This window comes from Ranitomeya variabilis, chromosome 1 (genome assembly GCF_051348905.1).
Source record: "Ranitomeya variabilis isolate aRanVar5 chromosome 1, aRanVar5.hap1, whole genome shotgun sequence".
In the NCBI taxonomy this organism is placed as follows: Eukaryota; Metazoa; Chordata; class Amphibia; order Anura; family Dendrobatidae; genus Ranitomeya; species Ranitomeya variabilis.
The window spans coordinates 244809532-244837461 of NC_135232.1; the positions used below are offsets into that span (position 1 = coordinate 244809532).

The 27930-nt window shown below is 44.8% G+C and overlaps 1 protein-coding gene across 2 annotated transcripts in view; it reads left to right on the top strand.

The window, feature by feature from the left end:
- The window catches only part of ADGRD1 (adhesion G protein-coupled receptor D1), a 1174499-nt gene that overhangs the window by 779816 nt on the left and 366753 nt on the right, over positions 1–27930 (top strand). The gene's annotated exons all lie outside the window — the stretch shown is intronic.

Below are 27930 nucleotides of genomic sequence, written 5' to 3' on the forward strand. Positions count from 1 at the left end.
CCATGCTCTTTCTTTTTTATATTGATATTTGGCAAATAAGGGAAATAAGTGTATGTTTTCCAAATTTTTTATGGCCACAAAAGACCTTTGAGGGGGCATTCCAATATTTCTTCCTTCATATTTTCATGTACTTTCTCTTGTAACTGGGGCTAGAATATTAGCCACAGCTACACCGGCAATGCAGCCTCTTGGCTGCACAGCAGAGTTGTCTGTGTCTCCTAATACCCAGCAGCTTCTGTTGTCTCCCTTTACACAGTGATAACATGACCGTCTGTGCTTCCTATTACTGCATACACGGTGCTTGGTTAGCATTGTGTAAACAGCGATACAGAAGACACAGATGACAATAATGCATTTGGGCCTTTTCAATGGAGTGTGTCCCAGGAGACCAGTGATCCCACACTATGACACTCCAAGGAGCTCTTTACATTATCATTATTTCTTGATTGTGGCCTCTCATCCTGCATGTTCCAAGGAGGACAAGAGGACATGCAGTTTAGTGATGCATAAAACTTAGAGCAGACACAGTAATAAAAGATGATGGTGGGGAATGGCAAATTTTGTCTAAGGAGGTAGATGACAATGAGAAAGAGTTTCCGATAAGTCAGGTTGTTGTTAAGTTTCCAAGTCAGGAGGACCAGGGTGTGGAGGTGGGAGATGAGGTGGTGGATGACACTGTCACTGACCCAACCTGAGGGGGAGGAATCGAAAGCATTGAGAAAGGCAGGGAGGGGCAGTTGGATGACCAGAGGGAGACAGCGAACAACTATTTAGCAGAGCACCGAAGCTCGTGAATTTCTCCATCAAAGAGTTAGGTGTTCCTCAATCTGTGACTGTTTTAAAGATAGTTCTGATACAAAAATATGGTCATTTGCCACCTGTGCCATTCCGAGATCAGCAGGGGTCTGACAACCAAGAGCCTAACCACCAACAGCATGATCAAGCACATGTCATCTAACAACCCAACTTGGTGGGCCGAACACATGGATCCACATTTGGTGCCATCGGATGATACCGCTGCCTCTTCACCTCTTCTAGATGCTTGCCAATCTCTCGTTCATGACATTGGCGCAGATGCCTCCTGCCCTGCAGCTATCCTTGCGTATTCTGAGGCACCATCATCAGGCACTTCCAAATCCTTGCTCCTGCACAGAGTTCAGCTGTCCCTATTCCAAGGCTTGGAATGAAAAGGAAAGTTCCCAGCCACCCACCCACAGGACCAAATGCTAAACAGGCACATTTTCAGCCCCCATTTTCACAAGTCAGCCACAGCTGCCATCTATCTAGCAGTGCTGCAGCAGCACATGGAAGTGCCAGCTCACCGACTGATCTTTGGTGTGACCACGCGCTGGAACTCCACACTTCACATGCTGGCAAGGCTTTGTGAGCAGCAGAGACCAGTTGTTGAATACTAGCCTCAACACACCCATCCGTTTTCTGGTCAGGCTCCACATGGATGTCTAACTTTTGAGCGGTTCTCCAAGACTTTGAGGACTCCACAAAGATGGTGAGCGGCGATGACGCTGTGCCTACTTAAACAGTTGCTACTCAAAATTAAACATGAAGCTTTGCATGCATACCAGATGGAGATGGAGGAAGATATGAGAAAGGGAGATACTACCTAGCCAAGCCTCATCTCATCTGCTCAGCGTGGATTGGGTAACAATAAGAAGGTGGAGGAAGAGGAGGAACAGGAGCTATTGTAACAGAGGCTAGTACCCACACAAGCTTCGTCCAGTATATCCTACAGGGATGGGCTGAAGAGGGGAATGAGGAGGAAGAGACAGAGGAGGAGATGAAGAGTCATCATCATGGTGGAGACAGTGAGGTGTTGGCTATAGGGAACTTGGCACATATGGCCGACTTTATGTACTGCTGCCTTTCTCATGACCCTTGCATTATCTTCCTCTTGGCCAAAAAAGAATACTGGTTGTTCACCCTGCTAGACCCATGCTACAAGGAGAACCTAGCATCTCTCCTTTTGAGGCAGATAGGTGCTTTACCAGAAGGTTATTGTGGAAAATATGTTGAAAAAATTCCCATCAGACAATGCTAGCATCAGGGAGCAAGCTTCCTTGCCCAATGATGGAGGAGACACACATCAGATACAGGAGAGGCAGGGGTACACTTCAAAGACCTGGGCCAATGCCACCCTTTCAGCGTCCAGGCCCTGATGACCGGGTATTTTTGACAAAGATGGAAAAGTTTTTAAAGATGGTCAAGCAATACCTAACTGACCAAACCAGCATACTGCCTAATTGCTCTGCGACCTTCAACTATTGGGTCTTAAAAGTGAACACCTGGCATGAGCTGTCCCTCTATGCCTTGGAGGTGTTATGCTGCCCTGCCGCTATCATCTTGTCTGAGCGGGTTTTTAGTACACCAGGGGGTCATAACAGACAAGCACTTTCTGACAGGCTCACTCTGATAACAATAAACACAGTATGGATTTGCCCTGGCTTTTCCACAGCAGCAGATGACAACAGCAAATAAAGTGTTTCTAATCTTCAATATTTGAATAAGGCCCTACAGTTGTTGCCTTAAAGTGTCTATGAATGACCCTCCATATATATTTTTCTGTGTTTGCACTGTGTGCAAAGCCTTTATGAGTGTAGAAGTACCACAACTACACTTTCTTGATATTCCAATAAAGCCCTCCAGATGTTGCCTTCAAGACTGTATGGATGACCTTTCTTGGAATCTTTGAGAGGCTTTGCACAATTTGCAGAGCCTTTAGTAGTGTAGAAGTACCACAACTACACTTTTTTCTCAATTTTTGAATGAGGCCCTCTAGTTCTTGCTTTCAAGAGGTTATGGATGACTTTGCTTGTAATTATTGGCAGGCTTTGCACTGTGTGCAGAGGTTTTATGAGTGTAGGTGTACCACAACTACACTTTGTTTACAATATTTGAATGAGTTACTACAGTTGATGCCTTGAAGGGTGTATGGATGACCCTGCTTGTAACTTTTGATAGGCTTGGCACTTAGTGGATAGCCTTTATGAGTCTAGAGTACCACTAATTGACAATTTGAACAAAATGTGTATGATGCCCTCCTTTACATATAACACAAGGTGTACAATGGAAACAAAAAGTATTAAGAACGCTTTAAATTTGTCACTCTTTGTTTCATTACAGCCATTTGGTAAATTTAAAAAAGTTCATTTTTTATCACGTTAACCCCTTAATATGACATACTGTCCCGTCGAGGTGACCTGGGACTCAATTCCCAGTGACGGGATAGTACGTCATAGTCGATTGGCCACGCTCACGGGGGGAACGTGGCCAATCGCCTCCAGGTGTCAGCTGATTATTACAGCTGACATTCAGCACTATGTGCCAGGAGTGGTCACGGATCGCTCCCGGCACATTAACCCCCAGCACACTGCGATCAAATATGATCGCAGCGTTCCAGCGACACAGGGAAGCATCCCTCCCTGCGTGCTTCCCTGAGACCTTCGGAGCAACGCAATGTGATCACGTTGCTCCGAGGGTCTCCTACCTCCTCCTCCCTGCATGCCCTGGATCCAAAATGGCTGCGGGGGGCCTTCCGGGTCCTGCAAGGATGTGGCTTTCAAGCGCCTGCTCAGAGCAGGTGCCGGGAAGCCTCCCTACAGTGCCTGTCAGATCGCTGATCTGTCATTATACAGTGATTTCCCCCCTCCCCCAGGGGCAATGTAAAAAAAAGTAAAAAAAAAAAAAATTACAAGTGTAAAAAAAATAATAAAAAAAAAATTCCTAAATAATTTCCTAAATAAAGAAAAAAAGTATTGAAAAATATTGTTCCAATAAATACATTTCTTTATCTAAATTAAAAAAACAATAAAAGTACACATATTTAGTATCACCGTGTCCGTATCGACCCGACTTATAAAACTGTCCCACTAGTTAGCTCCTTCAGTACACACCGTAAAAGAAAAAAAAAAACCGAGGCAAAAAACAACACTTTATTATCATACTGCTGGACAAAAAGTGGAATAACACGCAATCAAAAAGACGGATATAAATAACCATGGTACTGCTGAAAATGTCATCTTGTCCCGCAAAAAAACAGCCGCCATACAGCATCATCAGCGAAAAAATAAAAAAGTTATAGTCCCCTGAATAAAGCGATGCAAAAATAATTATTTTTTATATAAAATAGTTTTTATCGTATAAAAGCGCCAAAACATAAAAAATTATATAAATGAGATATCGCTGTAATCGTACTGACCCGAAGAATAAAACTGCTTTAGCAATTTTACAAAACGTGGAATGGTATAAACGCCCCCCCCCCAAAAGAAATTAATGAATAGCTGGTTTTTGGTCATTCTGCCTCACAAAAATCGGAATAAAAAGCGATCAAAAAATGTCACATGCCTGAAAATGGTACCAAAAACTCGTCCTGCAAAAAGCAAGACCTCACATGACTCTGTGGACCAAAATATGGAAAAATTATAGCTCTCAAAATGTGGAGATGCAAAAACTATTTTTTGCAATAAAAAGCATCTTTTAGTGTGTGATAAAAATTCGCTAAAAAAATGCTATGAAAGTAAATCATACCCCCCTTCATCACCCCCTTAGTTAGGGAAAAATAATAAAATTTAAAAAATGCATCCTTTTCCATTTTCCCATTAGGGTTATTGTTGCGCTTGGGGCTAAAATTAGGGTTAGGGTTAGGGTTGGGGCTAAAGTTAGAGTAGGGTTGGGGCTAAAGTTAGGGTTAGGGATGCGGCTAAAGTTAGGGTTAAGGTTGGGGCTAAAGTTAGGGTTAGGGTGGTCGCTAAAGTTAGGGTTAGGGTTAAAGTCAGGGTTAAAGTCAGTGTTGGGGCTACAGTTAGGGTTGGGGCTAAAGTTAGGGTTAGGGTTGGTGCTAAAGTTAGGGTTAGGGTTGTCACTAAAGTTAGGGTTAGGGTTGGGGCTAAAGTTAGGGTTAGGGTTGAACTAAAGTTAGGGTTAGGGTTGGGGCTAAAGTTAGGGTTAGGGTTGGGGCTAAAATTAGGGTTAAGGTGGGGCTAAAGTTAGGGTTAAGGTTAGGGTTGGGGCTAAAGTTAGGGTTTGGATTACATTTACGGTTGGAATTAGGGTTGGCATTAGGGTTATGGGTGTGGTTAGGGTTATGGTTGGGATTAGGGTTAGGGGTGTGTTGCAGTTCGGGGTGTGGTTAGGGTTGGGATTAGGGTTAGGGGTGTGTTGGGGTTAGGGGTGTGTTGGGGTTAGGGGTGTGGTTGGGATTAGAGCTAGGGACATGATCGGGTTAGAGGTGTGGTTAGGATTATGGTTAGGGTTGGGATTAGGGTTAGGGGTGTGTTTGGGTTAGGGTTACAGATAAAATTTAGGAGTTTCCACTGTTTAGGCACATCAGGGGCTCTCCAAACGTGACATGGCATCCGATCTCAATTCTGAGCTCTCCCATGTGCCCAAACAGGGGTTTACCCCAACATATGGGGTATCAGCGTACTCAGGACAAATTGAAAAACAACTTTTGAGGTCCAATTTCTCCTGTTACCCTTGGGAAAATACAAAACTGGGGCTAAAAACAATTTTTGTAGAAAAAAGATTTTTTATTTTCACGGCTCTGCGTTATAAACTGTAGTGAAACACTTGGAGGTTCAAAGTTGTCACAACACATCTAGATAAGTTCCTTGGGGAGTCTAGTTTCCAATATGGGGGTCACTTGTGGGGGTTTCTACTGTTTAGGTACATCAGGGGCTCTGCAAATGCAATGTGACGCCTGCAGACCAATCCATCTAAGTCTGCATTCTAAACAGCGCTCCTTCCCTTCCGAGCTCTGCCAAGCGCCCAAACAGTGGTTCCCCCAACATATGGGGTATCAGCGTACTCAGGACAAATTGACAACTTTTGGGGTCCAATTTCTCCGGTTACTCTTGGTAAAATAAAACAAATTGGAGCTGAATTAAATTTTGTGTGAAAAAAAGTTAAATGTTCATTTTTTTTAAACATTCCAAAAATTCCTGTGAAACACCTGAAGGGTTAATAAATTTCTTGAATGTGGTTTTGAGCACCTTGAGGAGTGCAGTTTTTAGAATAGTGTCACACTTGGATATTTTATAGACCCCTCAAAGTGACTTCAAATGTGATGTGGTCCCTAAAAGAAAATGGTGTTGTAAAAATGAGAAATTGGACAACAACTTTTGGGGTTCAATTTCTCCTGTTACCCTTGGTAAAATACAAAAATGGGGGCTAAAAAATAATTTTTGAGGAAAAAAAGTTTTTTAATTTTCATGGCTCTGCGTTATAAACTGTAGTGAAACACTTGGGGCTCACAGTTCTCACAACACATCTAGATAAGTTCCTTAGGGGATCTACTTTCCAAAATGGTGTCACTTGTGGGGGGTTTCAATGTTTAGGCACGTCAGGGGCCCTCCAAATGAGACATGGCATCCAATCTCAATTCCAGTCAGTTTTGCTATAAAAAGTCAAACGGCGCTCCTTCCCTTTTGAGCTCTGCCATGCGCCCAAACAGTGGTTTACCTTCAAATATGAGGTATGGGGTATCGGCGCACTGAGGACAAATTGCACAACAACTTTTGGGGTCCAATTTCTTCTGGTACCCTTGGGAAAATAAAAAATTGGGGGCGAAAATTTCATTTTTGTGAAAAAATATGATTTTTTATTTTTACGGCTCTACATTATAATCTGTGAAGCACATGGTGGGTCAAAGTGCTCACCACACATCTAGATAAGTTCCTTAGGGGGTCTACTTTCCAAAATGGTGTCACTTGTGGGGGGTTTCAATGTTTAGGCACATCAGGGGCTCTCCAAACGCGACATTGCATCCAATCTCAATTCCAGTCAATTTTGCATTGAAAAGTCAAACAGCGCTCCTTCCCTTCCGAGCTCTGCCATGCGCCCAAACAGTGGTTTACCCCCACATATGGGGTATCGGCATACTCTGGACAAATTGATCAACAGCGTTTGGGGTCCAAGTTCTCCTGTTACCCTTGGTAAAATAAAACAAATTGGAGCTGAAGTAAATTTTTTGTGAAAAAAAGTTAAATGTTCATTATTTTTTAAACATTCTAAAAATTCCTGTGAAACACCTGAAGGGTTAATAAACTTCTTGAATGTGATTTTGAGCACCTTGAGTGGTGCAGTTTTTAGAATGGTGTCACACTTGGTTATTTTCTATCATATAGACCCCTCAAAGTGACTTCAAATGTGATGTGGTCCCTAAAAGAAAATGGTGTTGTAAAAATGATAAATTGCTGGTCAACTTTTAACCCTTATAACTCCCTAAACAAAAAAAAGTTGGTTCCAAAATTGTGCTGATGTAATGTAGACATGTGTAAAATGTTACTTATTAAGTATTTTGTGTGACATATCTCTGTGATTTAAGGGTATAAAAATTCAAAGTTGTAAAATTGCGAAATTTTCAAAATTTTCACCAAATTTCCATTTTTTTCACAAATAAACGCAAGTAATATCAAAGAAATTTTACCATTGCCATGAAGTATAATATGTCATGAGAAAATATTGTCAGAATTATCAGGATCCATTGAAGTGTTCCAGAGTTATAACCTAATAACGAGACAGTGGTCAGAATTGTAAAAATTGACCCGGTCATTAAAGTGCAAACCACCCTTGGGGGTAAAGGGGTTAATGTACACTCTGCACCCCATCTTGTCTGAAAAAAACAGAAATGTAGACATTTTTGAAAATGTAATAAAAAAGGAAAACTGAAATATTTCATGGTCATAAGTATTCAGACCCTTTGCTCAAACACTTATATTTAAGTCACATGCTGTCCATTTCCTTGTGACCCTCCTTGAGATGCTTCTACTCTTTCACTGGAGTCCAGCTGTGTTTAATTAAACTGATAGGACTTGATTTGGAAAGGCACACACGTGTTTATATAAGGCTATGTGCACACGTTGCGGATTGGTGTGCGGATTTTTCCGCACTGTTTTTGCAAAATCTGCAGGTAAACCACACTGCGGATTACCCGCTGATTTACTGCAGATTTTGTGCAGTTTTTGTGCGGATTCCAGTAGCAGTTTTACACCTGTGGATTCCTATTGAGGAGCAGGTGTAAACCGCTGCGGAATCCACACAAAGAATTGACATGCTGCGGAAAATACACTGCTGTGCTTTATGCGTGTTTTTTTTCCACAGCATGTGCACTGCGGATTTTGTTTTCCAAACATTTACATGGTACTGTGCAACACATGGAAAAATGCTGCAGATCCGCAGTGTCAAATCCGCTGCGGATCCGCAGCAAAATCTGCAACGTGTTCACATAGCCTGAGACTTCACCGCTCACAGTGCATGTCAGACCAAATGAAAATCATGAGGTCAAAGGAACTGGCCAAGGAGCTCAGAGACAGAATTGTGGCAAGGAACAGATCTGGTCAAGGTTACAACAGAATTTATGTTGTACTCAAGGTTCCTAAGAGCACAGTGGCCTCCTTAATCCTTAAACGGAAGAAGTTTGGGACCACCAGAAGTCTTCCTAGACCTGGCCATCCAGCCAACCTGAGCAATCGTGGAAGAAAAGCCTTGGTGAGAGAGGTAAAGAAGAACCCCAAGATCACTCACTGTGGCTGAGCTCCGCAGATGCAGTAGGGAGATGGGAAAAAGGTCCACAAAGTCAACTATCACTGCAGCCTTTCACCAGTCGGGCCTTTATGGCAGAGTGGCCCAACGGAAGCCTCTCCTCAGTGCAAGACATTTGAAAGTCCACATAGAGTTTGCTATAAAACACATGAAGGACTCCCAGACTCTGATGGCTGGAAGCTGTAGTTGAAATGCCGCTGTCAGCGTTTGACAGGGGCATTTAACTAGTTAAAAGCAGTGGGTGGATCGCGATTCCACCTGCCGCTATTGCGCGCACATGTCGGCTGTTCAAAACATCTGACATGTCGCGGCTTTGATGTGGGATCAGCGCCGGAGCCCACATCAAAAGGGGAGACACGACATGCACAGTACTAGTATGGCGCATGTCATGAAGGGGTTAAATTCAAGAAAAAGTTGGACAAATCTTTAAAATTATTAAACAAGATTGTTTTCTACTTAGCCACATAACCAAAAATATTTTTCAATTGCTCCTATCACTGTGTGTAACAATCATAAACTATAGAAGAAATTTCTATTGGGCATTACATACCTCAAATTTCCAATATAGTTACACAAAATTTTTTGTGATTCTGGTGTAATATATATGGCCTTTTTTTTTTTGAAGTTCTGTCTGCAAAATTACCTTTTTAGCATAATTGCTAATTTAAATATAGCCATTATAGCATAAGTAGCACCCCATTAAGCCACCTCTATGGGCAGGTTCACCGGTCATGCTCACCTCAATATGGTGCAGTTTCACAACCTGACTCTTGCTAGGAGATGTGAGGGAATGCAGGAAGGTCTTCCTTGTTTACTATGGGTCAACACTGGAGACCCCTGTCTATGCTCTGTGCACACTCACAAGCTAAAGCCCCCATCACACTAAGCGAGGTCGCTAGCGAGATCGCTGCTGAGTCACAAGTTTTGTGACGCAACAGCGACCTCAGTAGCGATCTCGCTATGTTTGACACGTAGCAGCGACCAGGCCCCTGCTGTGAGATCGCTGGTCGTGTCGGAATGGCCTGGACCTTTTTTTGATCGTTGATGTCCCGCTGGGTAGCACACATCGCTGTGTTTGACACCTTACCAACGACCTCATTGACTACAAGGTCACACAGGACGTCCCTCATCGAGGTCTGAATCGTCATAATAGCTGCCATGTGACAGGGTCACAATGACCAACGACATCGTTGTACAGGTCGCTACAGGTCGCCGCATCGCTGCTGCGTCGTTGGGAAGATCTCACTGTTTGACATCTCTCCAGTGACCACATAGTGACGCAGCAACGATCCCTGACAGGTCGTATCGTTGTCGGGATCGCTTTAGCGTCGCTAAGTGTGACGGGGCCTTAATAGTTTGACACATCTTGGCTGACTTATTTATAGAGGATCAAATGGTGAAAAATACAGAAGGAACAACAAAGAACAGCAAACAATTCATATCATACAAACACAACAGATATGTAACACTCTTAAAGGTACAGTATGTGCTTTACAGCAGGCCTGGATGCTATGAAAGCACAGGGCAAACCCTAGGGGGTAAAACAGTACAACACATTTCTTCTAATAACCGTTAACACATAAATTAATAAATGGCTAAAGAAATGTAAGTAACACAGTCCAATGCTGGGGTCCAATTGCCAAGGATGTTTGCGCCCATACAGGAATCATTGGTCCACTTTTATGTCACAATCAAAGCAAAATCCCTTTAGTAACAGTTTTCTCGTGAAATTCTTAGCGGTAGAACCATAAGTCCCAGTAATTTCCCATCAACAACAGTTCTCTTAAAGATTTCTCAGTAATGATTCCACAAGCAGAATGTATTCAACTCCTTGATGCAGCATCTTTCTGGTCAAACTTTGATCCAGCTTGGGGATGCAGCATGCAGATACTTGGGAACTCGTGGATTGGGGGCTGGATCCTTCCCTGGGATGGATGACTCCTGGAAATGTAGCTGGTCTGCAGACGTGGTACAGCTCCTGGATTGCCTCTTCTCACACACTGAGCTGCTGTCAGGGAGAGACTAGGTGAGCGAGAGCTAATAACCCGGGCCCCTGCAGTTTCCCTCAGACTAGGGAAATCCTGATTGACCCTCTACCTGGAGTTTACACTAAAGGTGTGCATGTCCAGGCCTCGAACCTCACCCTGTCTCCTGAGCTCAGCCCTAGGCTGAAACCTCCGCCCACCACTGTTATGATCCCAATGGCAGAGGATCTCTGATATTCCGGCAAGATAGAAAAAATATAAATACTGCCCTAGGGAGGTGGAAACTGGGCTAACCGCATACCTGATCCTGACACAAACAACTAAAAGTAGCCGGTGAACGTGCCTACGTTGGATCTAGAAGTCTCGAGCCAGCCGGAGAACTGACTACCCCTAGAGGGAAAAAATAAGACCTCGCTTGCCTCCAGAGAAATTGAACCCCAAAGATATAGAAAGCCCCCAACAAATAATAACGGTGAGGCAAGAGGAAAACACAAACGTAGAGATGAACTAGATTCAGCAAAGTGAGGCCCAATAGTCTAGATAGCAGAAAATAGATAGTGGACTATGCGGTTAGCAGAAAACCCTACAAAACATCCATGCTGAACATTCAAGAACCCCCACACCGACTGACGGTGTGGAGGGAGAATATCAGCCCCCTAGAGCTTCCAGCAAGTCAAAAATCAAATGTAAAGCAAGCTGGACAAAAACACTGAATAATGCAAATGATCCAAATTGTACAAAACAGACTTAGCTTTTCTTGCATGAGGGAGACTGAAAGGAATCCGGAGGAGACCAAATAGGTCTGGATACAACGATGCCAGGAAAGAGACTGAGTCCAGAGGAGCCTCAAATAGGAAACACCCGCTGCTTAATGACACAGCTGGAGCTCAGGCCTGCAACAAGACATACCTAACACAATACCGTTAGTGACCACCAGAGGGAGCCCAGAAACACAGTTCACAACAGTACCTTCCCCCTTGAGGAGGGGTCACCGAACCCTCACCAAGACCCCCAGGGCGATCAGGATGAGGAGCGAGAAAGGCATGAACCAAATCAGCCGCATGAACATCAGAGGCGACAACCCAGGAATTATCCTCCTGACCATAGCCTTTCCACTTAACTAAATACTGGAGTTTACGTCTAGAGATACGAGAATCCAGAATCTTCTCCACCACGTACTCCAACTCGCCCTCAACCAAAACCGGGGCAGGAAGCTCAACAGCAGGAACCATAGGCACCACGTACCGCCGCAACAAGGACCTATGGAACACATTATGAATAGCAAAAGACGCTGGAAGATCCAAGCGAAAAGACACCGGGTTAAGGATTTCCAAAATCTTATAAGGACCGATAAAGCGAGGCTTGAACTTAGGAGAGGAGACTTTCAAAGGAACATGCCGAGAAGACAACCAAACCAAATCCCCAACACGAAGTCGGGGACCCACACCGCGGCGGCGGTTGGCAAACCGCTGGGCCTTGTCTTGTGACAATTTCAAATTGTCCACCACATGGTTCCAAATCCGCTGCAACTTATCCACCACAGAATCAACCCCAGGACAGTCAGAAGGTTCAACCTGACCCGAGGAGAAACGAGGATGAAAACCAGAGTTGCAGAAAAAGGGTGAAACCAAGGTGGCAGAACTAGCCCGATTATTAAGGGCAAACTCGGCCAGTGGCAAAAAGGTAACCCAGTCGTCCTGATCAGCAGAAACAAAACATCTCAAATAAGTCTCTAACGTCTGATTAGTTCGCTCGGTCTGGCCATTAGTCTGAGGATGAAAAGCCGACGAAAAAGACAAATCAATACCCATCTTAGCACAAAAGGATCGCCAGAATCTGGACACAAACTGGGATCCTCTGTCAGATACAATATTCTCAGGGATGCCATGCAAACGAACCACATTCTGAAAGAACAAAGGAACCAAATCAGAGGAGGAAGGCAACTTAGGCAAGGGCACCAAATGGACCATTTTAGAAAAACGATCGCACACCACCCAGATGACAGACATCTTCTGAGACACCGGAAGATCCGAAATGAAATCCATGGAAATGTGCGTCCAAGGCCTCTTTGGGATAGGCAAGGGCAAAAGCAACCCGCTGGCACGAGAACAGCAAGGCTTAGCCCGAGCACAAATCCCACAGGACTGCACAAAAGAACGCACATCCCGCGACAAGGAAGGCCACCAAAAAGGACCTGGCCACCAAATCTCTGGTACCAAAAATCCCAGGATGTCCCGCCAACACCGAAGAATGAACCTCAGAAATAACTCTGTTGGTCCATCCATCAGGGACAAACAATCTCTCTGGTGGACAACGATCAGGCCTATCAGCCTGAAATTTTTGCAGCCCTCGTCGCAAATCTGGGGAAATGGCAGACAAAATTACTCCCTCTCTGAGAATACCAGCCGGCTCAGAGACTCCCGGAGAATCAGGCACAAAACTCCTAGAAAGTGCATCAGCCTTCACGTTCTTCGAACCAGGCAGGTACGAGACCACAAAGTCAAAACGGGAGAAAAACAACGACCAACGGGCCTGTCTAGGACTCAGGCGCTTGGCAGACTCGAGGTAAATCAGATTTTTATGATCAGTCAAGACCACCACACGATGTCTAGCTCCCTCGAGCCAATGTCGCCACTCCTCAAATGCCCACTTCATGGCCAACAACTCCCAATTACCAACATCGTAGTTCCGCTCAGCAGGCGAAAATTTCCTTGAAAAGAAGGCGCATGGCTTCATCACGGAGCCATCAGAACTTTTTTGCGACAAAACAGCCCCTGCACCAATTTCAGAAGCATCAACTTCAACCTGGAAGGGAAGAGAGACATCCGGCTGGCACAAGACTGGCGCTGAAGTAAACCGACGCTTCAGCTCCCGAAAGGCCTCCACGGCCGCAGGAGACCAATTCGCAACATCAGAACCCTTCTTGGTCATATCCGTCAAAGGTTTAACCACGCTGGAGAAATTAGCGATAAAACGACGGTAAAAATTAGCAAAGCCCAAGAACTTCTGCAGGCTCTTAACAGACGTGGGCTGAGTCCAGTCATGAATGGCACGGACCTTAACTGGGTCCATCTCCACAGTAGAAGGGGAAAAAATAAAACCCAAAAAAGAAACCTTCTGTACCCCAAAGATACATTTTGAGCCCTTCACAAATAGAGCATTCTCCCGCAAAACCTGAAACACCATCCTGACCTGGTTCACATGGGACTCCCAATCATCAGAAAAAACCAAAATATCATCCAGATAAATAATCATAAATTTATCCAGATATTTCCAGAAGATGTCATGCATGAAGGACTGAAACACAGAAGGAGCATTAGATAATCCGAAAGGCATCACCAGGTACTCAAAATGACCCTCAGGCGTATTAAATGTCGTTTTCCATTCATCTCCCTGCTTTATGCGCACAAGGTTATACGCACCACGAAGATCTATCTTGGTGAACCAACTGGATCCCTTAATCCGAGCAAACAAATCAGACAACAATGGCAAAGGATACTGAAATTTAACAGTGATCTTATTCAGAAGACGATAATCAATACAAGGTCTCAGAGACCCGTCTTTCTTGCCCACAAAAAAGAATCCCGCACCAAGAGGGGACGAGGATGGGCGAATATGTCCCTTCTCCAAAGACTCCTTTATATAACTCCGCATCGCGGCATGCTCTGGCACAGATAAATTAAAGAGTCGTCCCTTAGGAAACTTACTACCAGGAATCAAATCTATAGCACAATCACAGTCCCTATGAGGAGGAAGGGCACTGGACCTGGCCTCATTAAATACATCCTGAAAGTCTGACAAAAACTCAGGGATCTCAGAAGGAGTAGAAGAAGCAATAGACACCAATGGAGAATCGCCATGAATCCCCTGACACCCCCAACTAGACACAGTCATAGCTTTCCAATATAAAACTGGATTATGGGCCTGTAACCATGGCAGACCCAAAACGACAACATCATGCATTTTATGCAGTACCAAAAAACGAATCACCTCCTGATGTACAGGAGTCATGCACATGGTCACCTGCGTCCAATACTGAGGTTTATTCTCTGCCAATGGCGTAGAATCAATTCCTCTAAGAGGAATAGGATTTTCCAAAGGCTCCAGGACAAAACCGCAGCGCTTGGCAAACGACAAATCCATCAGACTTAAAGCAGCACCAGAATTCACAAAAGCCATAACTGAGTAAGAAGATAATGAACAAATTAAAGTCACAGACAAAATAAACTTAGGCTGAAAAGTACCAATGGCGACAGGATTAACTTTTTTCTTTAAACGTTTAGAGCATACTGAGATAACATGTGTTGAATCACCACAGTAGAAACACAACCCATTTTGACGTCTATGATTTTGTCGCTCGGCTCTGGTCAGAATTCTGTCACATTGCATAGAATCAGGTGACCGTTCAGACAGCACCGCCAAAGGATTATCAGATTTGCGCTCCCGCAAACGTCGATCAATTTGAATGGCTAGAGCCATTGAATCATTTAGACCTGTAGGGATAGGAAACCCCACCATCACATCTTTAATGGCTTCAGAAAGACCATTTCTGAAATTTGCGGCCAGTGCACACTCATTCCATTGAGTAAGCACGGACCATTTCCGAAATTTTTGGCAATATACCTCAGCTTCGTCCTGACCCTGAGAGATAACCAGCAACATTTTTTCAGCCTGATTTTCAAGATTAGGCTCCTCATAAAGCAAACCAAGTGCCAGAAAAAATGCATCAACATTCACCAATGCAAAATCTCCTGGCGCCAGAGAGAAGGCCCAATCCTGAGGGTCGCCGCGCAAGAAGGAAATAACAATCTTAACTTGCTGAGCGGAATCACCAGAGGAACGAGGTTTCAGAGACAGAAACAATTTACAATTATTCCTAAAATTCAGGAATTTAGATCTATCTCCAAAAAACGGCTCAGGAATAGGTATTTTTGGTTCAGACATAGGGCTATGGATAACAAAATCCTGAATGCTTTGCACCCTAGCAGCAAGCTGATCCACACTAGAAGTCAGAGTCTGGACATTCATATCTGCAGCAGAGTTTCAGCCACTCAGAGAAAAAGGGGATGGAAGAAGCTAGGCAAACTGCAGAAAAAAACCCCAAAAAACTCAGAACTTCTTTTTAATCCCGCTTCTGCGATGCATTAAACATTTTCTTTTTGGCCTGGCATTCTGTTATGATCCCAATGGCAGAGGATCTCTGATATTCCGGCAATATAGAAAAAATATAAATACTGCTCTAGGGAGGTGGAAACTGGGCTAACCGCATACCTGATCCTGACACAAACAACTAAAAGTAGCCGGTGAACGTGCCTACGTTGGTTCTAGAAGTCTCGAGCCAGCCGGAGAACTGACTACCCCAAGAGGGAAAAAATAAGACCTCGCTTGCCTCCAGAGAAATTGAACCCCAAAGATATAGAAAGCCCCCAACAAATAATAACGGTGAGGCAAGAGGAAAACACAAACGTAGAGATGAACTAGATTCAGCAAAGTGAGGCCCAATAGTCTAGGTAGCAGAAAATAGATAGTGGACTATGCGGTTAGCAGATAACCCTACAAAACATCCACGCTGAACATTCAAGAACCCCCACACCGACTGACGGTGTGGAGGGAGAATATCAGCCCCCTAGAGCTTCCAGCAAGTCAAAAATCAAATGTAAAGCAAGCTGGACAAAAACACTGAATAATGCAAACGATCCAAATTGTACAAAACAGACTTAGCTTTTCTTGCATGAGGCAGACTGAAAGGAATCCGGAGGAGACCAAATAGGTCTGGATACAACGATGCCAGGCAAGAGACTGAGTCCAGAGGAGCCTCAAATAGGAAACACCCGCTGCTTAATGACACAGCTGGAGCTCAGGCCTGCAACAAGACATACCTAACACAATACCGTTAGTGACCACCAGAGGGAGCCCAGAAACACAGTTCACAACAACCACCCAGTGAAGATGTTTTTCCCCAATACCCACAGTTAGCACAGACAAGGATAAAGGAAAATATACACCACGCCGCAGTCACTCAGGAATACACTATAAATGTGCAGGGCAAAATAAATACAAATATAGGAAGGAGTAAATAAGACAAAGGAAAATACACCACCAGCAACGAATCTCCAACCACCAGCTCTCCTCACCAGACCGAGATAACAACGCACAAGACAGAAGCTATAATCGGCGACGCCCAAAGATCAGGAGAACTATTTAAAGGCAGTGGGCATGGCCCAGCTTCCAATCCAAGGATTAGGTAAATTAACTCCGGAACAGCTAGATAAAATCTAGCAGACTCCAATGAGCAAATAGTGGTCAAAAGCGGAATTACCGCTGTCTGTCGGACGACCTGGCCTGAACAGCGTCCGACATGACAGTACCCCGCCTTCTACGAGGGACCCCAGGGCCCTCATGGCTAATAGGACCCGGCTTGTCCGGATGACGGCGGTGAAACAACCTGACCAGCCGGTCAGCATGAACGTCCGAGGCTGGTACCCAGGACCTCTCCTCAGGCCCATAACCACGCAAATGTACCAAGTACTGTAAAGTGCGATGCACTACACGAGAGTCAACCACCTTGGAGACTTCAAACTCCAAATTACCATCCACCAAGACTGGAGGTGGCATAGGCGCCGCGTCCACAGAACCCACCACCTTCTTTAGAAGAGACCTGTGGAACACGTTGTGTTTCTTATACACCGTAGGGAGCTCCAATCGGTACGCTACTGGGTTAATGACGGCGGTGACCCTAAATGGACCAATAAACCGTGGACCCAATTTAAGGGATGGTATTTTGAGTCTTATGTTTTTTGTGGATAACCACACCCAGTCATCCACACTCAGGTCCGGACCTGGCACACGCCTACTGTCAGCCACACGTTTGTACCTAGCACCCACACTCAACAGGCGCTGTTTAACTCTCCTCCAGACTGATGACAATTGTGTTCCTAACTGGTCCTCCTCCGGAACGCCGGAAGAGCCCCTCTGACTCAAGGTACAAAATTGAGGTCGTCCTGGCGGTGATTATTGATGGCAAACTCAGCCAAAGGAAGAAAGGTAGACCACTCCTCCTGGTTATCAGAGACAAAGCAGCGTAAGTACTGTTCCAAATTTTGGTTCATACGCTCAGTCTGACCATTTGACTGAGGATGAAACGCCGAAGAATGGACTACTTGATCCCCAGCCATGAGCAAAATGCTTTCCAAAATTTTGCCACAAACTGAGACCCCCTATCAGACACGATGTCAGACGGAACCCCATGAAGTCTGACCACCTCCTGCACAAATACTTGGGCCAGAGTCTTAGCGTTAGGCAACGCAGGCAAAGACACAAAGTGCGACATTTTAGAATACCGATCAACAATCACCAAGATGACCGTGTTTCCAGCTGATGAGGGCAAATCAGTGATGAAATCAATGGAGATTTCCGTCCATGGCTTACTAGGTACCTCAAGAGGAAGTAGTGTGCCAACAGGACGGGAGCGAGGCGTCTTAGCCCTAGCACACGTGGTACAAGCTGACACGTATGAGACCACGTCCTGTCGGATCTTGGGCCACCAAAACCAACGTGACACCAACTCCAAGGTACCTCTAACCCCTGGGTGACCAGCCAGGACAGCATCATGATGCTCCGCCAAAACCTTTAGGCGGAGATGAAGCGGTACAAAAGATTTGTTGACGGGAAGCTCAGATGGTACCTCCTCCTGAGCCTCGGCAATCTCAGCCTCCACCTCGGTAGTGAGAGCCGAAACCACAACACCCTTTTGGAGGATGGGTACTGGATCTTCCCGAGGTTCTCCCCCTGGAAAACACCTGGACAGAGCATCCGCCTTAGTGTTTTTAGACCCCGGTCTGTAAGTGACAACAAAATTGAACCGCGTGAAAAACAATGCCCAGCGAGCCTGCCTGGGGGACAGACGCTTGGCAGACTCCAAATACAGCAGATTCTTATGATCGGTAATAACAGTTACCTGATGTACCGACCCCTCCAAGAAGTGTCGCCATTCCTCAAAGGCCAACTTAATTGCCAACAACTCCCTGTTGCCGATATCGTAGTTACGTTCGGCGGATGACAGTTTCTTGGAGAAATAGGCGCACGGACGTAAACCACTCAAAGATGAACCTTGAGATAGTACCGCCCCCACACCTACCTCAGACGCATCGACTTCCACAACAAAAGGTTTTGATACGTCTGGCTGCACAAGAATGGGGGCTGAAACAAAACTGCTCTTAAGAAATTCAAATGCGCGCACAGCAGCCTCAGGCCAAACGGAGAAATTGGTACCCTTTTTAGTCATGTCAGTTAGCGGTTTAGCAATGATGGAAAAATCCTTGATAAATTTCCTATAGTAGTTAGAAAACCCAAGGAACCGCTGAAGTGCTTTCAGGTTATCAGGACGTTCCCAGTGCAGCACCACCTGCACCTTAGTGGCGTCCATTTTAAAACCAGAAGTAGACACAATATAACCCAAGAAAGGCAACTCTTGAACAGAAAATACACATTTTTCAAGTTTAGCATACAGCTTATTCTCTCTGAGAAGCTGTAACACCTGCCTGACATGATCTAAATGAGTATCACGGTCGCAAGAATATATGAGAATGTCATCTAGGTACACGATAATGAATTTCCCCAAAACATGCGAGAACACATCATTGATGAAATGTTGGAACACTGCAGGTGCGTTAGTCAACCCAAAAGGCATCACCAAATTTTCAAAATGACCCTCAGGGGTATTAAAAGCCGTCTTCCACTCATCACCTTGATGGACTCTTATGAGGTTGTACGCCCCCCTGAGGTCAAGCTTGGTAAACCACTTAGCACCTGCCACCTGGTTGAACAAATCTGGTATCAGAGGCATAGGGTATGGATCACGAACCGTAATCTGGTTCAACTCCCTGAAATCCAAACACGGGCGTAATCCGCCATCTTTCTTCTTCACGAAGAAGAACCGTGCTGCCACCGGCGAGGATGACGGCCTGATGTGCCCTTTGCTCAAGCTTTCAGCAATGTAATCTTTTAACGCTTGTCTCTCCGGACCGGAGATGTTAAACATCCTTGCTTTAGGCAATTTGGCCCCTGGTTTAAACCTTATAGAACAGTCATAGGGACGATGTGGTGGCAACTCTGAACAACCCTTCTCAGAGAACAAATCCACAAAATCCTGAAGTGACTCCGGAACGCTTGAAGTCACTGCAGCCACACATGTGGCCAGGCAATTCTCCTGGCAGAACTCGCTCCACCGAATTATGTCCTGAGTTTTCCAGTCAATTACCGGGTTGTGCATAGACAACCAAGGAAAACCCAAAACCACCTGAGCAGGAAGATTCCTGAGCACCTTACATGTAACCCGCTCGGAATGTAGAACTCCAATGTGGAGTTTCACCTCAGCCACAAATTCAGTAATCTTCCCCTGAGAGAGAGGAGCAGCATTGATGGTGACCACGCGGATAGGATGAGACAGTTTTTCAATAGTAAAACCTGCTGTGCACGCAAACTCCTCATCAATGAGATTTGTGGCTGAACCACTATCCACAAAAACAGTAATTGGCAGCTCACTGCCAGCAACAAAAACCTTAGCAGGGAGCATGCACTGAGAAACCACCATGGAGGATATACATAAGCTCAGACTGGTCTCCTCCACACCCTCTGAGCTTAGAAGTTTTCAGCCGTTGCATTTTTCTTAGGCAGCAGAGGACAGATGTTAATAAAATGACCCGTTTTACCATAGTAAAAACAGGCTCCCTGCTTCCTGAGCTCAGGGACTGAACGCTTCACATGTGACACCCCTGCGATTTGCATAGGCTCCGTGGGCTCACCTGCAGCAACCTCATGTGAACCTAAACCCTCTCCCATAGGCGGTGTCACATGCTCCCCCTGACGCAAACGGCGATCAATGCGGACAACCAGACTCATGGCGGAATCTAGAGAAGCAGGAGTCTCGTACATCAGAAGGGCTTTTTTAACCCTTCCAGAAATCCCATGTATAAACTGACTCCGCAATGCTGGATCATTCCATTGTGTATCGATCGCCCAGCGACGGAATTCAGAACAGTAATCCTCTGCAACTCGCTCCCCCTGGCGAATAGAGCTTATCTTAAATTCTGCTAGAGCCATTTTGTCAGGTTCATCGTAGATTTTCCCAAGACAGGAAAAAAAACTCTCCACAGAGTCAAATGCAGCAGAATTAGATGGCAAAGAAAACGCCCATGCTTGAGGATCCCCACTCAACAATGACAACACCAGGCCCACACGCTGATCCTCATTACCTGAAGACATCGGGCGCATACGGAAATATAGTTTGCAAGCTTCACGAAAAGAAACAAATTTACTGCGTTCCCCAGCAAATTTTTCAGGCAAAGGAAATTTAGGCTCAGCAACTCTTCCTGTCGCTCCAGCTTGCACATTAGACACTGCTAGTCCCTGTTGCTGTACTGCCCCCCTTAACTCCGTGACCTGTAGGGACAGCGCCTCCAACTGGCGGGTTATGGAAGTCATGGGATCCATGACAAAACACAAAAAAAAGAACCCCCTTTTTTTTTTTTGTGTTGTTGGGCCGATTATAATGTCAGGGAGAGACTAGGTGAGTGATAGCTAATAACCCGGGCCCCTGCAGTTTCCCTCAGACTAGGGAAATCCTGACTGACCCTCTACCTGGAGTTTACACTGAAGGTGTGCATGTCCAGGCCTCGAACCTAACCCTGTCTCCTGAGCTCAGCCTTAGGCTGAAACCTCCGCCCACCACCCAGTGAAGATGTTTTTCCCCAATACCCACAGTTAGCACAGACAAGGATAAAGGAAAATATACACCACGCCGCAGTCACTCAGGAATACACTATAAATGTGCAGGGCAAAATAAATACAAATATAGGAAGGAGTAAATAAGACAAAGGAAAATACACCACCAGCAACGAATCTCCAACCACCAGCTCTCCTCACCAGACCGAGATAACAACGCACAAGACAGAAGCTATAATCGGCGATGCCCAAAGATCAGGAGAACTAATTAAAGGCAGTGGGCATGGCCCAGCTTCCAATCCAAGGATTGGGTAAATTAACCCCGGAACAGCTAGATAAAATCTAGCAGACGCCAATGAGCAAATAGTGGTCAAAAGCAGAATTACCGCGGTCTGTCGGACGACCTGGTCTGAATAGCGTCCGACATGACAGCTGCTGGGCTGTCAGCACTCACTCTATGCCTCTGTTCTCCACTCTCCAATGTCAGCTTCTCAGCAGTCTATAATAGAGAAATACAAACACGTCCTTGTGGCCAGTTATCATTTCCCTTCACCTCTAATTTGCTCAGCCAATCAGTCTCTTCCTCTGCTACTTCTCTTCTTCCAGGATGTAGAGGAGCAAAAGCTGCTAGAAGTTGTAGTCCACAGGTTATGAATTATTACTAGACTGGGAATGTATGGAGTCATTGGCAGGGTTTTCTACCAGAAAGTGCAAAGATAGTAATAGACAGGAAATGCCGGCAACAAAATCAGTTACCTTGACCAAGCTCACCTGCCTATCCTTCCTATCACTAACCTTTTCGTACAGGCCTCATTCACATTTCTTCCTTCATTATTTCAGTACAGAATATTAATGTGCTCTCTTGGAGATCTGTATCTCTACCTCATTGTCTGCTATGCCAGGATGTGACACTAATTTATAATCTGCTCATGAATTCTTCAAATACTTTTCTGTAAGAATAAGTTTTAAAGTATTTTCTGAACTGTCAAAAAGTGGGCTCGTGAGTAATATGAGCATGTTTATCTGTAATTGTGAATAATTTTACAAATGGCTCACAATGAGAATTGTACTTTAGCTGACCCATTTCTGAAAGCTATATCAGACCTAATTATAAAAATAACACAGTCTCCGTACAATCCTAATTGGAATGCTTTAAAGTCACTATTATACTGCAAGTCATTTTGGTAATGCCTCTAATTTCTGCTGCTATCCAATTTAGATATTCCTGGCTGACCTTTTATTTCCTTCTTCTCAGTGTGCTTTAATCTCAGCTGTAACCTTTCCTTCAGTATATCACTAAGACAGTGTTATTCACGAGGTGGTCAGACTCATGAGGCTGCTGATATTTTCAGCTGCTGTGAGCTTACAGGAAATGAAAATTACACAATTCACACTTATGCAATAGGAGCTCTTTGGGGGACATTGTTTACTTCAGTTCTTCATTTACTGAAGGAGCTTGGCAAGCCATTAAATGACATAAAGCATATAACCAGAAAGAAGCCTTTACAAAATAATCTAAATCCAAAATAACGCAATGGAGGTTTTCATTAGTTTTAGAAACAGAATTAAAGGCAAACAGTAATTTTATTTTTGAATGTTTGTTCCTTTTTTCTTCTCCTAACTTTGATGTTTTGACAGCTGCCTCTTCCCATCCCATCTTATATCTTGAGACTAAAAAAGAACTGTTAATTTTCCTCTGTTTTGCATGAATAAAGGGAACTTATAACTAGTTTCATGCTGCCTGAACCATGAACAGCAGGAATTAGAGCCTGGCTTTGTGATTGTAGCCAGTTATGTTTTAACCTGAAATGTAACATTCTGAGAAGGCATGGTTTGAAAAGCCCGAAGGGAACTATAGAGAGGGACATCACTAATCCGGTGAAGCCCCCAACTTCCAGCTGCACCAAAATTAATTCCCTGGGTGCCAGAAAACCAACATACACCTCTGCCGGTATGCTACTGCGAGTGGCGATTACCAGGTCCGGTGGAAGGATGTGTGTGCACAGGCAGTGAGGCAGTGACTGAGGGTATGCACACAGAGAGAATGGAGACCCGGAGACTGCCCATCCCAGTCTACGCCCAGACTCATTACAAACCTGGACATCCCCTTTAATGCTTCAAACATAAATAAAAACATGAAAATTAGTCAGTAGCACAAAAAACATTTACATCCAGGTATCTTATAGATGATGTCTCCTCTGGAGCCGATCTCCTTCTTTTCTTCATATTGTTCAGACCCCATGATGAGTTTTCTCATCCACAGCTGCCTCTGCAGACTTCCACCTTCTCCGCTCTTTTGCAGAAAATCCCCACATGATGCCCTTAAAGATACAAGTGTCATTATAATGCTCCTGAATAAAAAATTGCCCCTCACTATATTGTCTGCACAAATTATGACCCCCACACTGTCCCTCTTATGGTACATGCTCTTCACACTGACCTCTCCTTTCCATATCGGCCCCGTCTTCACACTGTGCTCTCATAATGTGTCCCCCCTATAAGGCCCAGTATTTATACTGTACTCTCTCATCACACTCCTACTCCTTGGTATACTGTCCCCTCCTGGCTGTGCCCTTACACTGTCCCCCATGCTACCAACCCACTACTCAGTTACTATTCTGTGCCCACTCACTTTTCTCCCCCATACTGTCTCATCACACTATTCCCCTCCCTCCTCATACTGTCTCCTCTCGCATCCCTCCTGTTCCACATACATTTTTCACATCGCTACTCATAATGTGTCTGCATACATTCCACCGTTCGCTCCCCATACTATCTCCACCCATCCCCCCATACTGTTTCCTCATATCATTCCCCAGTACTGTTTCCTCATACATGCCCCCCATTGCCCATACATGCCCCACATTGCCCAGTACTGTTTCCTTGTATATGCGGCCCATTCCCCAGTACTGTTTCCTCATACATGCCCCCTATTCCCCCATACTGTTTCCTCATACATGCCCCCCATTGCCCATACATGCCCCCCATTCCCCAGTACTGTTTCCTCATACATGCACCCCATTCCCCAGTACTGTTTCCTCATACATGCCCCCATTCCCCTGTACTGGTACTGTTTCCTCATACATGCCTCCCATTGCCCATACATGCCCCCCATTCCCCAGTACTGTTTCCTCATACATGCCCCCCATTCCCCAGTACTGTTTCCTCATACATGCCTCCCATTTCCCTGTACTGTTTCCCCATCTCCCCCTTTGCTCTTCATTTTGTGTCCTCAAATATCCCCACATACATTAAATCCCCAATCCCCACTCCAATTCTCCCCACACATAATAAATACCCCTATCCTCACTCAAATTGTCCCCACACACAATAAATCCCTCCATCCCCACTCCAGTTGTCCCTACACATAATAAATCCCCTCATCCCCACTCAATCTCTCCACACACATAATAAATTCCCCCATTCCCACTCAAATTGTCCCCCCCTCCCATCTTGTATGAATGGCCCAGCTCAGCTCAGCTTCCCCTCACTCCAATCTTGTATGAATGGCTCAGCTCAACTTCCCCCCTCCAATCTAGTATGAATGGCTCAGCTTCCCCCCTCCCATCTTGTATGAATGGCTCAGCTCAGATTCCCCCCTCCAATCTAGTATGAATGGCTCAGCTTCCCCCCTCCCATCTTGTATAAATGGCTCAGCTCAGCTTCCCCCCTCCCATCTTGTATGAATGGCTCAGCTTCCCCCCGCTCCCATCTTGCATGCATGGCTGAGATGGCTCGCTCCCCCATTCTCCTCCTGTCCTCCCTTCTTCATCCTGCCCCATCCTCCCTGGCTGTCATACTCACCTTTCCCACACCGCGCCGAACATCCCTCCATCTCTGTCCCGGCGCGGCAGCGTCTTCCTGAGTGAGCTGTCACATGGTACCACTCATTAAGGTGATGAATATGCATCCATATTCATCACCTTAATGAGTGGTACCACGTGACTGCTCACACAGGACGAGCTGCCGGCGCTGAGACCAGGCATCGCTGGAGTAGGGTGAATATGACGTCCTCAAGCGGGCGGGCGCATGGGGGGTGGGGTGAGGTGGTGGGCGGGAGGAGACCCCAGACTTTAATTTAAAAAAAAAACAGAAAACTTGCTCAGGTGCCACCTCCTGCATCGTCCCACCCTAGGCATGTGCCCTGGGCCCTGGGAACTACATATATGAGATAGGCGAGCGTGTATATGTCACCAATCTGCTTAAAAAAGATTGTTGATTTTTTTTTTTACTACCAGAGATGTTGTCAATTTTCTATTTTGTTGTGGCCTTCATTAGTGAAAATATGACAATTGGATCCACAGCCATATTGGTTGTTACTTTTATATTTGCCGCTCAAGAAATAATCAAGGTTTATATTCTCAGCATGTAATGTAAATAACAAAGTACTCAAAGAAATAATTCAGTAGTAGCTGAAAATCCTGCTGTCACTTTTACACAAATGGAAACTATAATTGCAGTGTGTTAAAAATGTAGTTTTCAAGCCAAGGCTGTTACATTAACTTCTGAGATTAGAAAAAAGACCAGTTCTTTGAGAAAAGATTTCTTTTAGCCAACTCTTCAAGTGATAACTTTTCTAACCATGTTTGAGAAAAATCCAAAGGGCCATTGGCATCCTGTCATTTCACTAAGGCGTTTTTCACACTTGCGTCATGTGACGTACGTCGCAATCCGTTGCTTTTGGAAAAAAATGGATCCTGCAAATGTGCCTGCAGGATGCTTTTTTCCCCATAGACTTGTATTGCCGACGGATCGCGACGTATGGCCATACGTCGTGTCCGACGTGCATTGGATCCCTCATGTTTTGGCGGACCGTCAGCACGAAAAAACGTTCAATGTAGTGTTTTTTCGTACGTCGCGTCCGCCATTTTCTACCACTCATGCGCGGCCGGAACTCCGCCCCCTCCTCCCTGGACTTTAGAATGGGCAGCGGATGCGTCGAAAAACTGTATCCGCTGCCCACGTTGTGCATAATTTTCACAACGTGCGTCGGTATGTCGCGCCGACGCTTAGCGACGGACCCATACCGACGCAAGTGTGAAAGTAGCCTTACTCGACAAGGCCGCAAGCTGCTTTAGGCCTGTAGCCTACCTGAAGTCAAAGGCTGCAGAGGACATCAACATCTGGTAAAATTGCTGTCTAGGGAGCATAATAATGGAATTATTATTGCTCAAGGTCACATATAATGTAGGGTTGGGCTTCTCAAATTGTCGATGGGTCTCCCCAAAGGGGCACCCCTTAGTTGTTGGGGAAGAACAGCTGGAGGGACAGTTTTTACAGAAATAGTAAAAAAGCTGCACAGATTTTATTCCACCTGCAACAGTTCCTGATTTGACAACTTAAGTAACTAATTTTCTACAAATTTTATAATTACACAGAATTTGGAAAACCTATAAGAGGTAATTGAACACAATTTAATATTGGCACAAGCTTCCACAACAGTGTGTCTGGTAGAACCCAGGTATTAACTTTGATTGTCTATTGAAACACCACTAGAAAAAGCATTTTGAAACCCTTCTGTAGGCCACAATTGGAGCACAATGGAAGCACTATTACTAAGGCACTCAATGGAGCAGTATTACAGTGTGAGGTCTGAGGGTGGCCACAGATGAGGAATTTGTTAAAAGGTGAGAATCTGCTTGTAAGGGCGTGCTCCAATGTGGACTGTAAAATTACTGAACCAGACCCATCCTACAAGTGGATCAGCAAAATGTGAACGTGACTTGCCTTTAAAGCTCTCGTACATAAGTAGTGGTGGGCTCGCAATTCAGCAGCTTTAAAGTTCACATGGCTGTTTTAGCTTGAGCTACAGTATGTTTTATAAAGAAGCAGCTTTGCATACCTAGTGGAAAGACACTCAGACTTTGATACAGTGAGTTATTGAGTGTATTGATCAGAGAGAGGCAAAGCCAAGGTCCTGATCTTATTGCAATGAAGAGCATCTGTATTTGGGGTTGATACTGCTAGGAGGAGTCTTCATTCTGAAATCCAACAGGGTGGTCTTGGATATTTGCCTGTCCTGTGGAACTAACCTCAACTGTTATTTGAGCTTTTTAGAGCAACCACTCAATGAATAAAGGTTGTTTGGATGTTCCAAGTAACTTCTAACCTATAGCCTATATCTTGGATCTGAGACACTCAGAGCCTGTTATTTGTGATACTGTGCTTTTATGTTGATTTTGTGTAATCTATTTCCCTCAATTTTGAGGTGTAACCACCAAATGTTCTGCATCTACTTTTATGTTTAACTGACATACTCTGTGGATATATTATGTTGTATAATCACTAATTTCTGTCTCTTAAGATGTTGTCCTACAGTATGTCACCTCTTATTGTCGACAAGCTCAGTGAAATGTACAATAATATACTGAGCTTTGCATACCTTTCCCTGGTTCTTCATATCTACAGCACTGAATTCAACCACTGATCTCAGAGCTCGGTGATTGGATGCAGCTCTGCTGACATGACATCATCAGAGCAGCCAATCATCAGAGACCTGGGTAGCGGCGCAGAGGCAACGCCGGACTCAGGGAAGATAAGCAAAGCCCAATTTGCTATTTCACATATCATTGAAACTGGGGGATATAAATAGATGATTGAGCACAACCACTCTAGTACTATATATATATATATATATATATATATATATAGTCATGATTGTGCCACA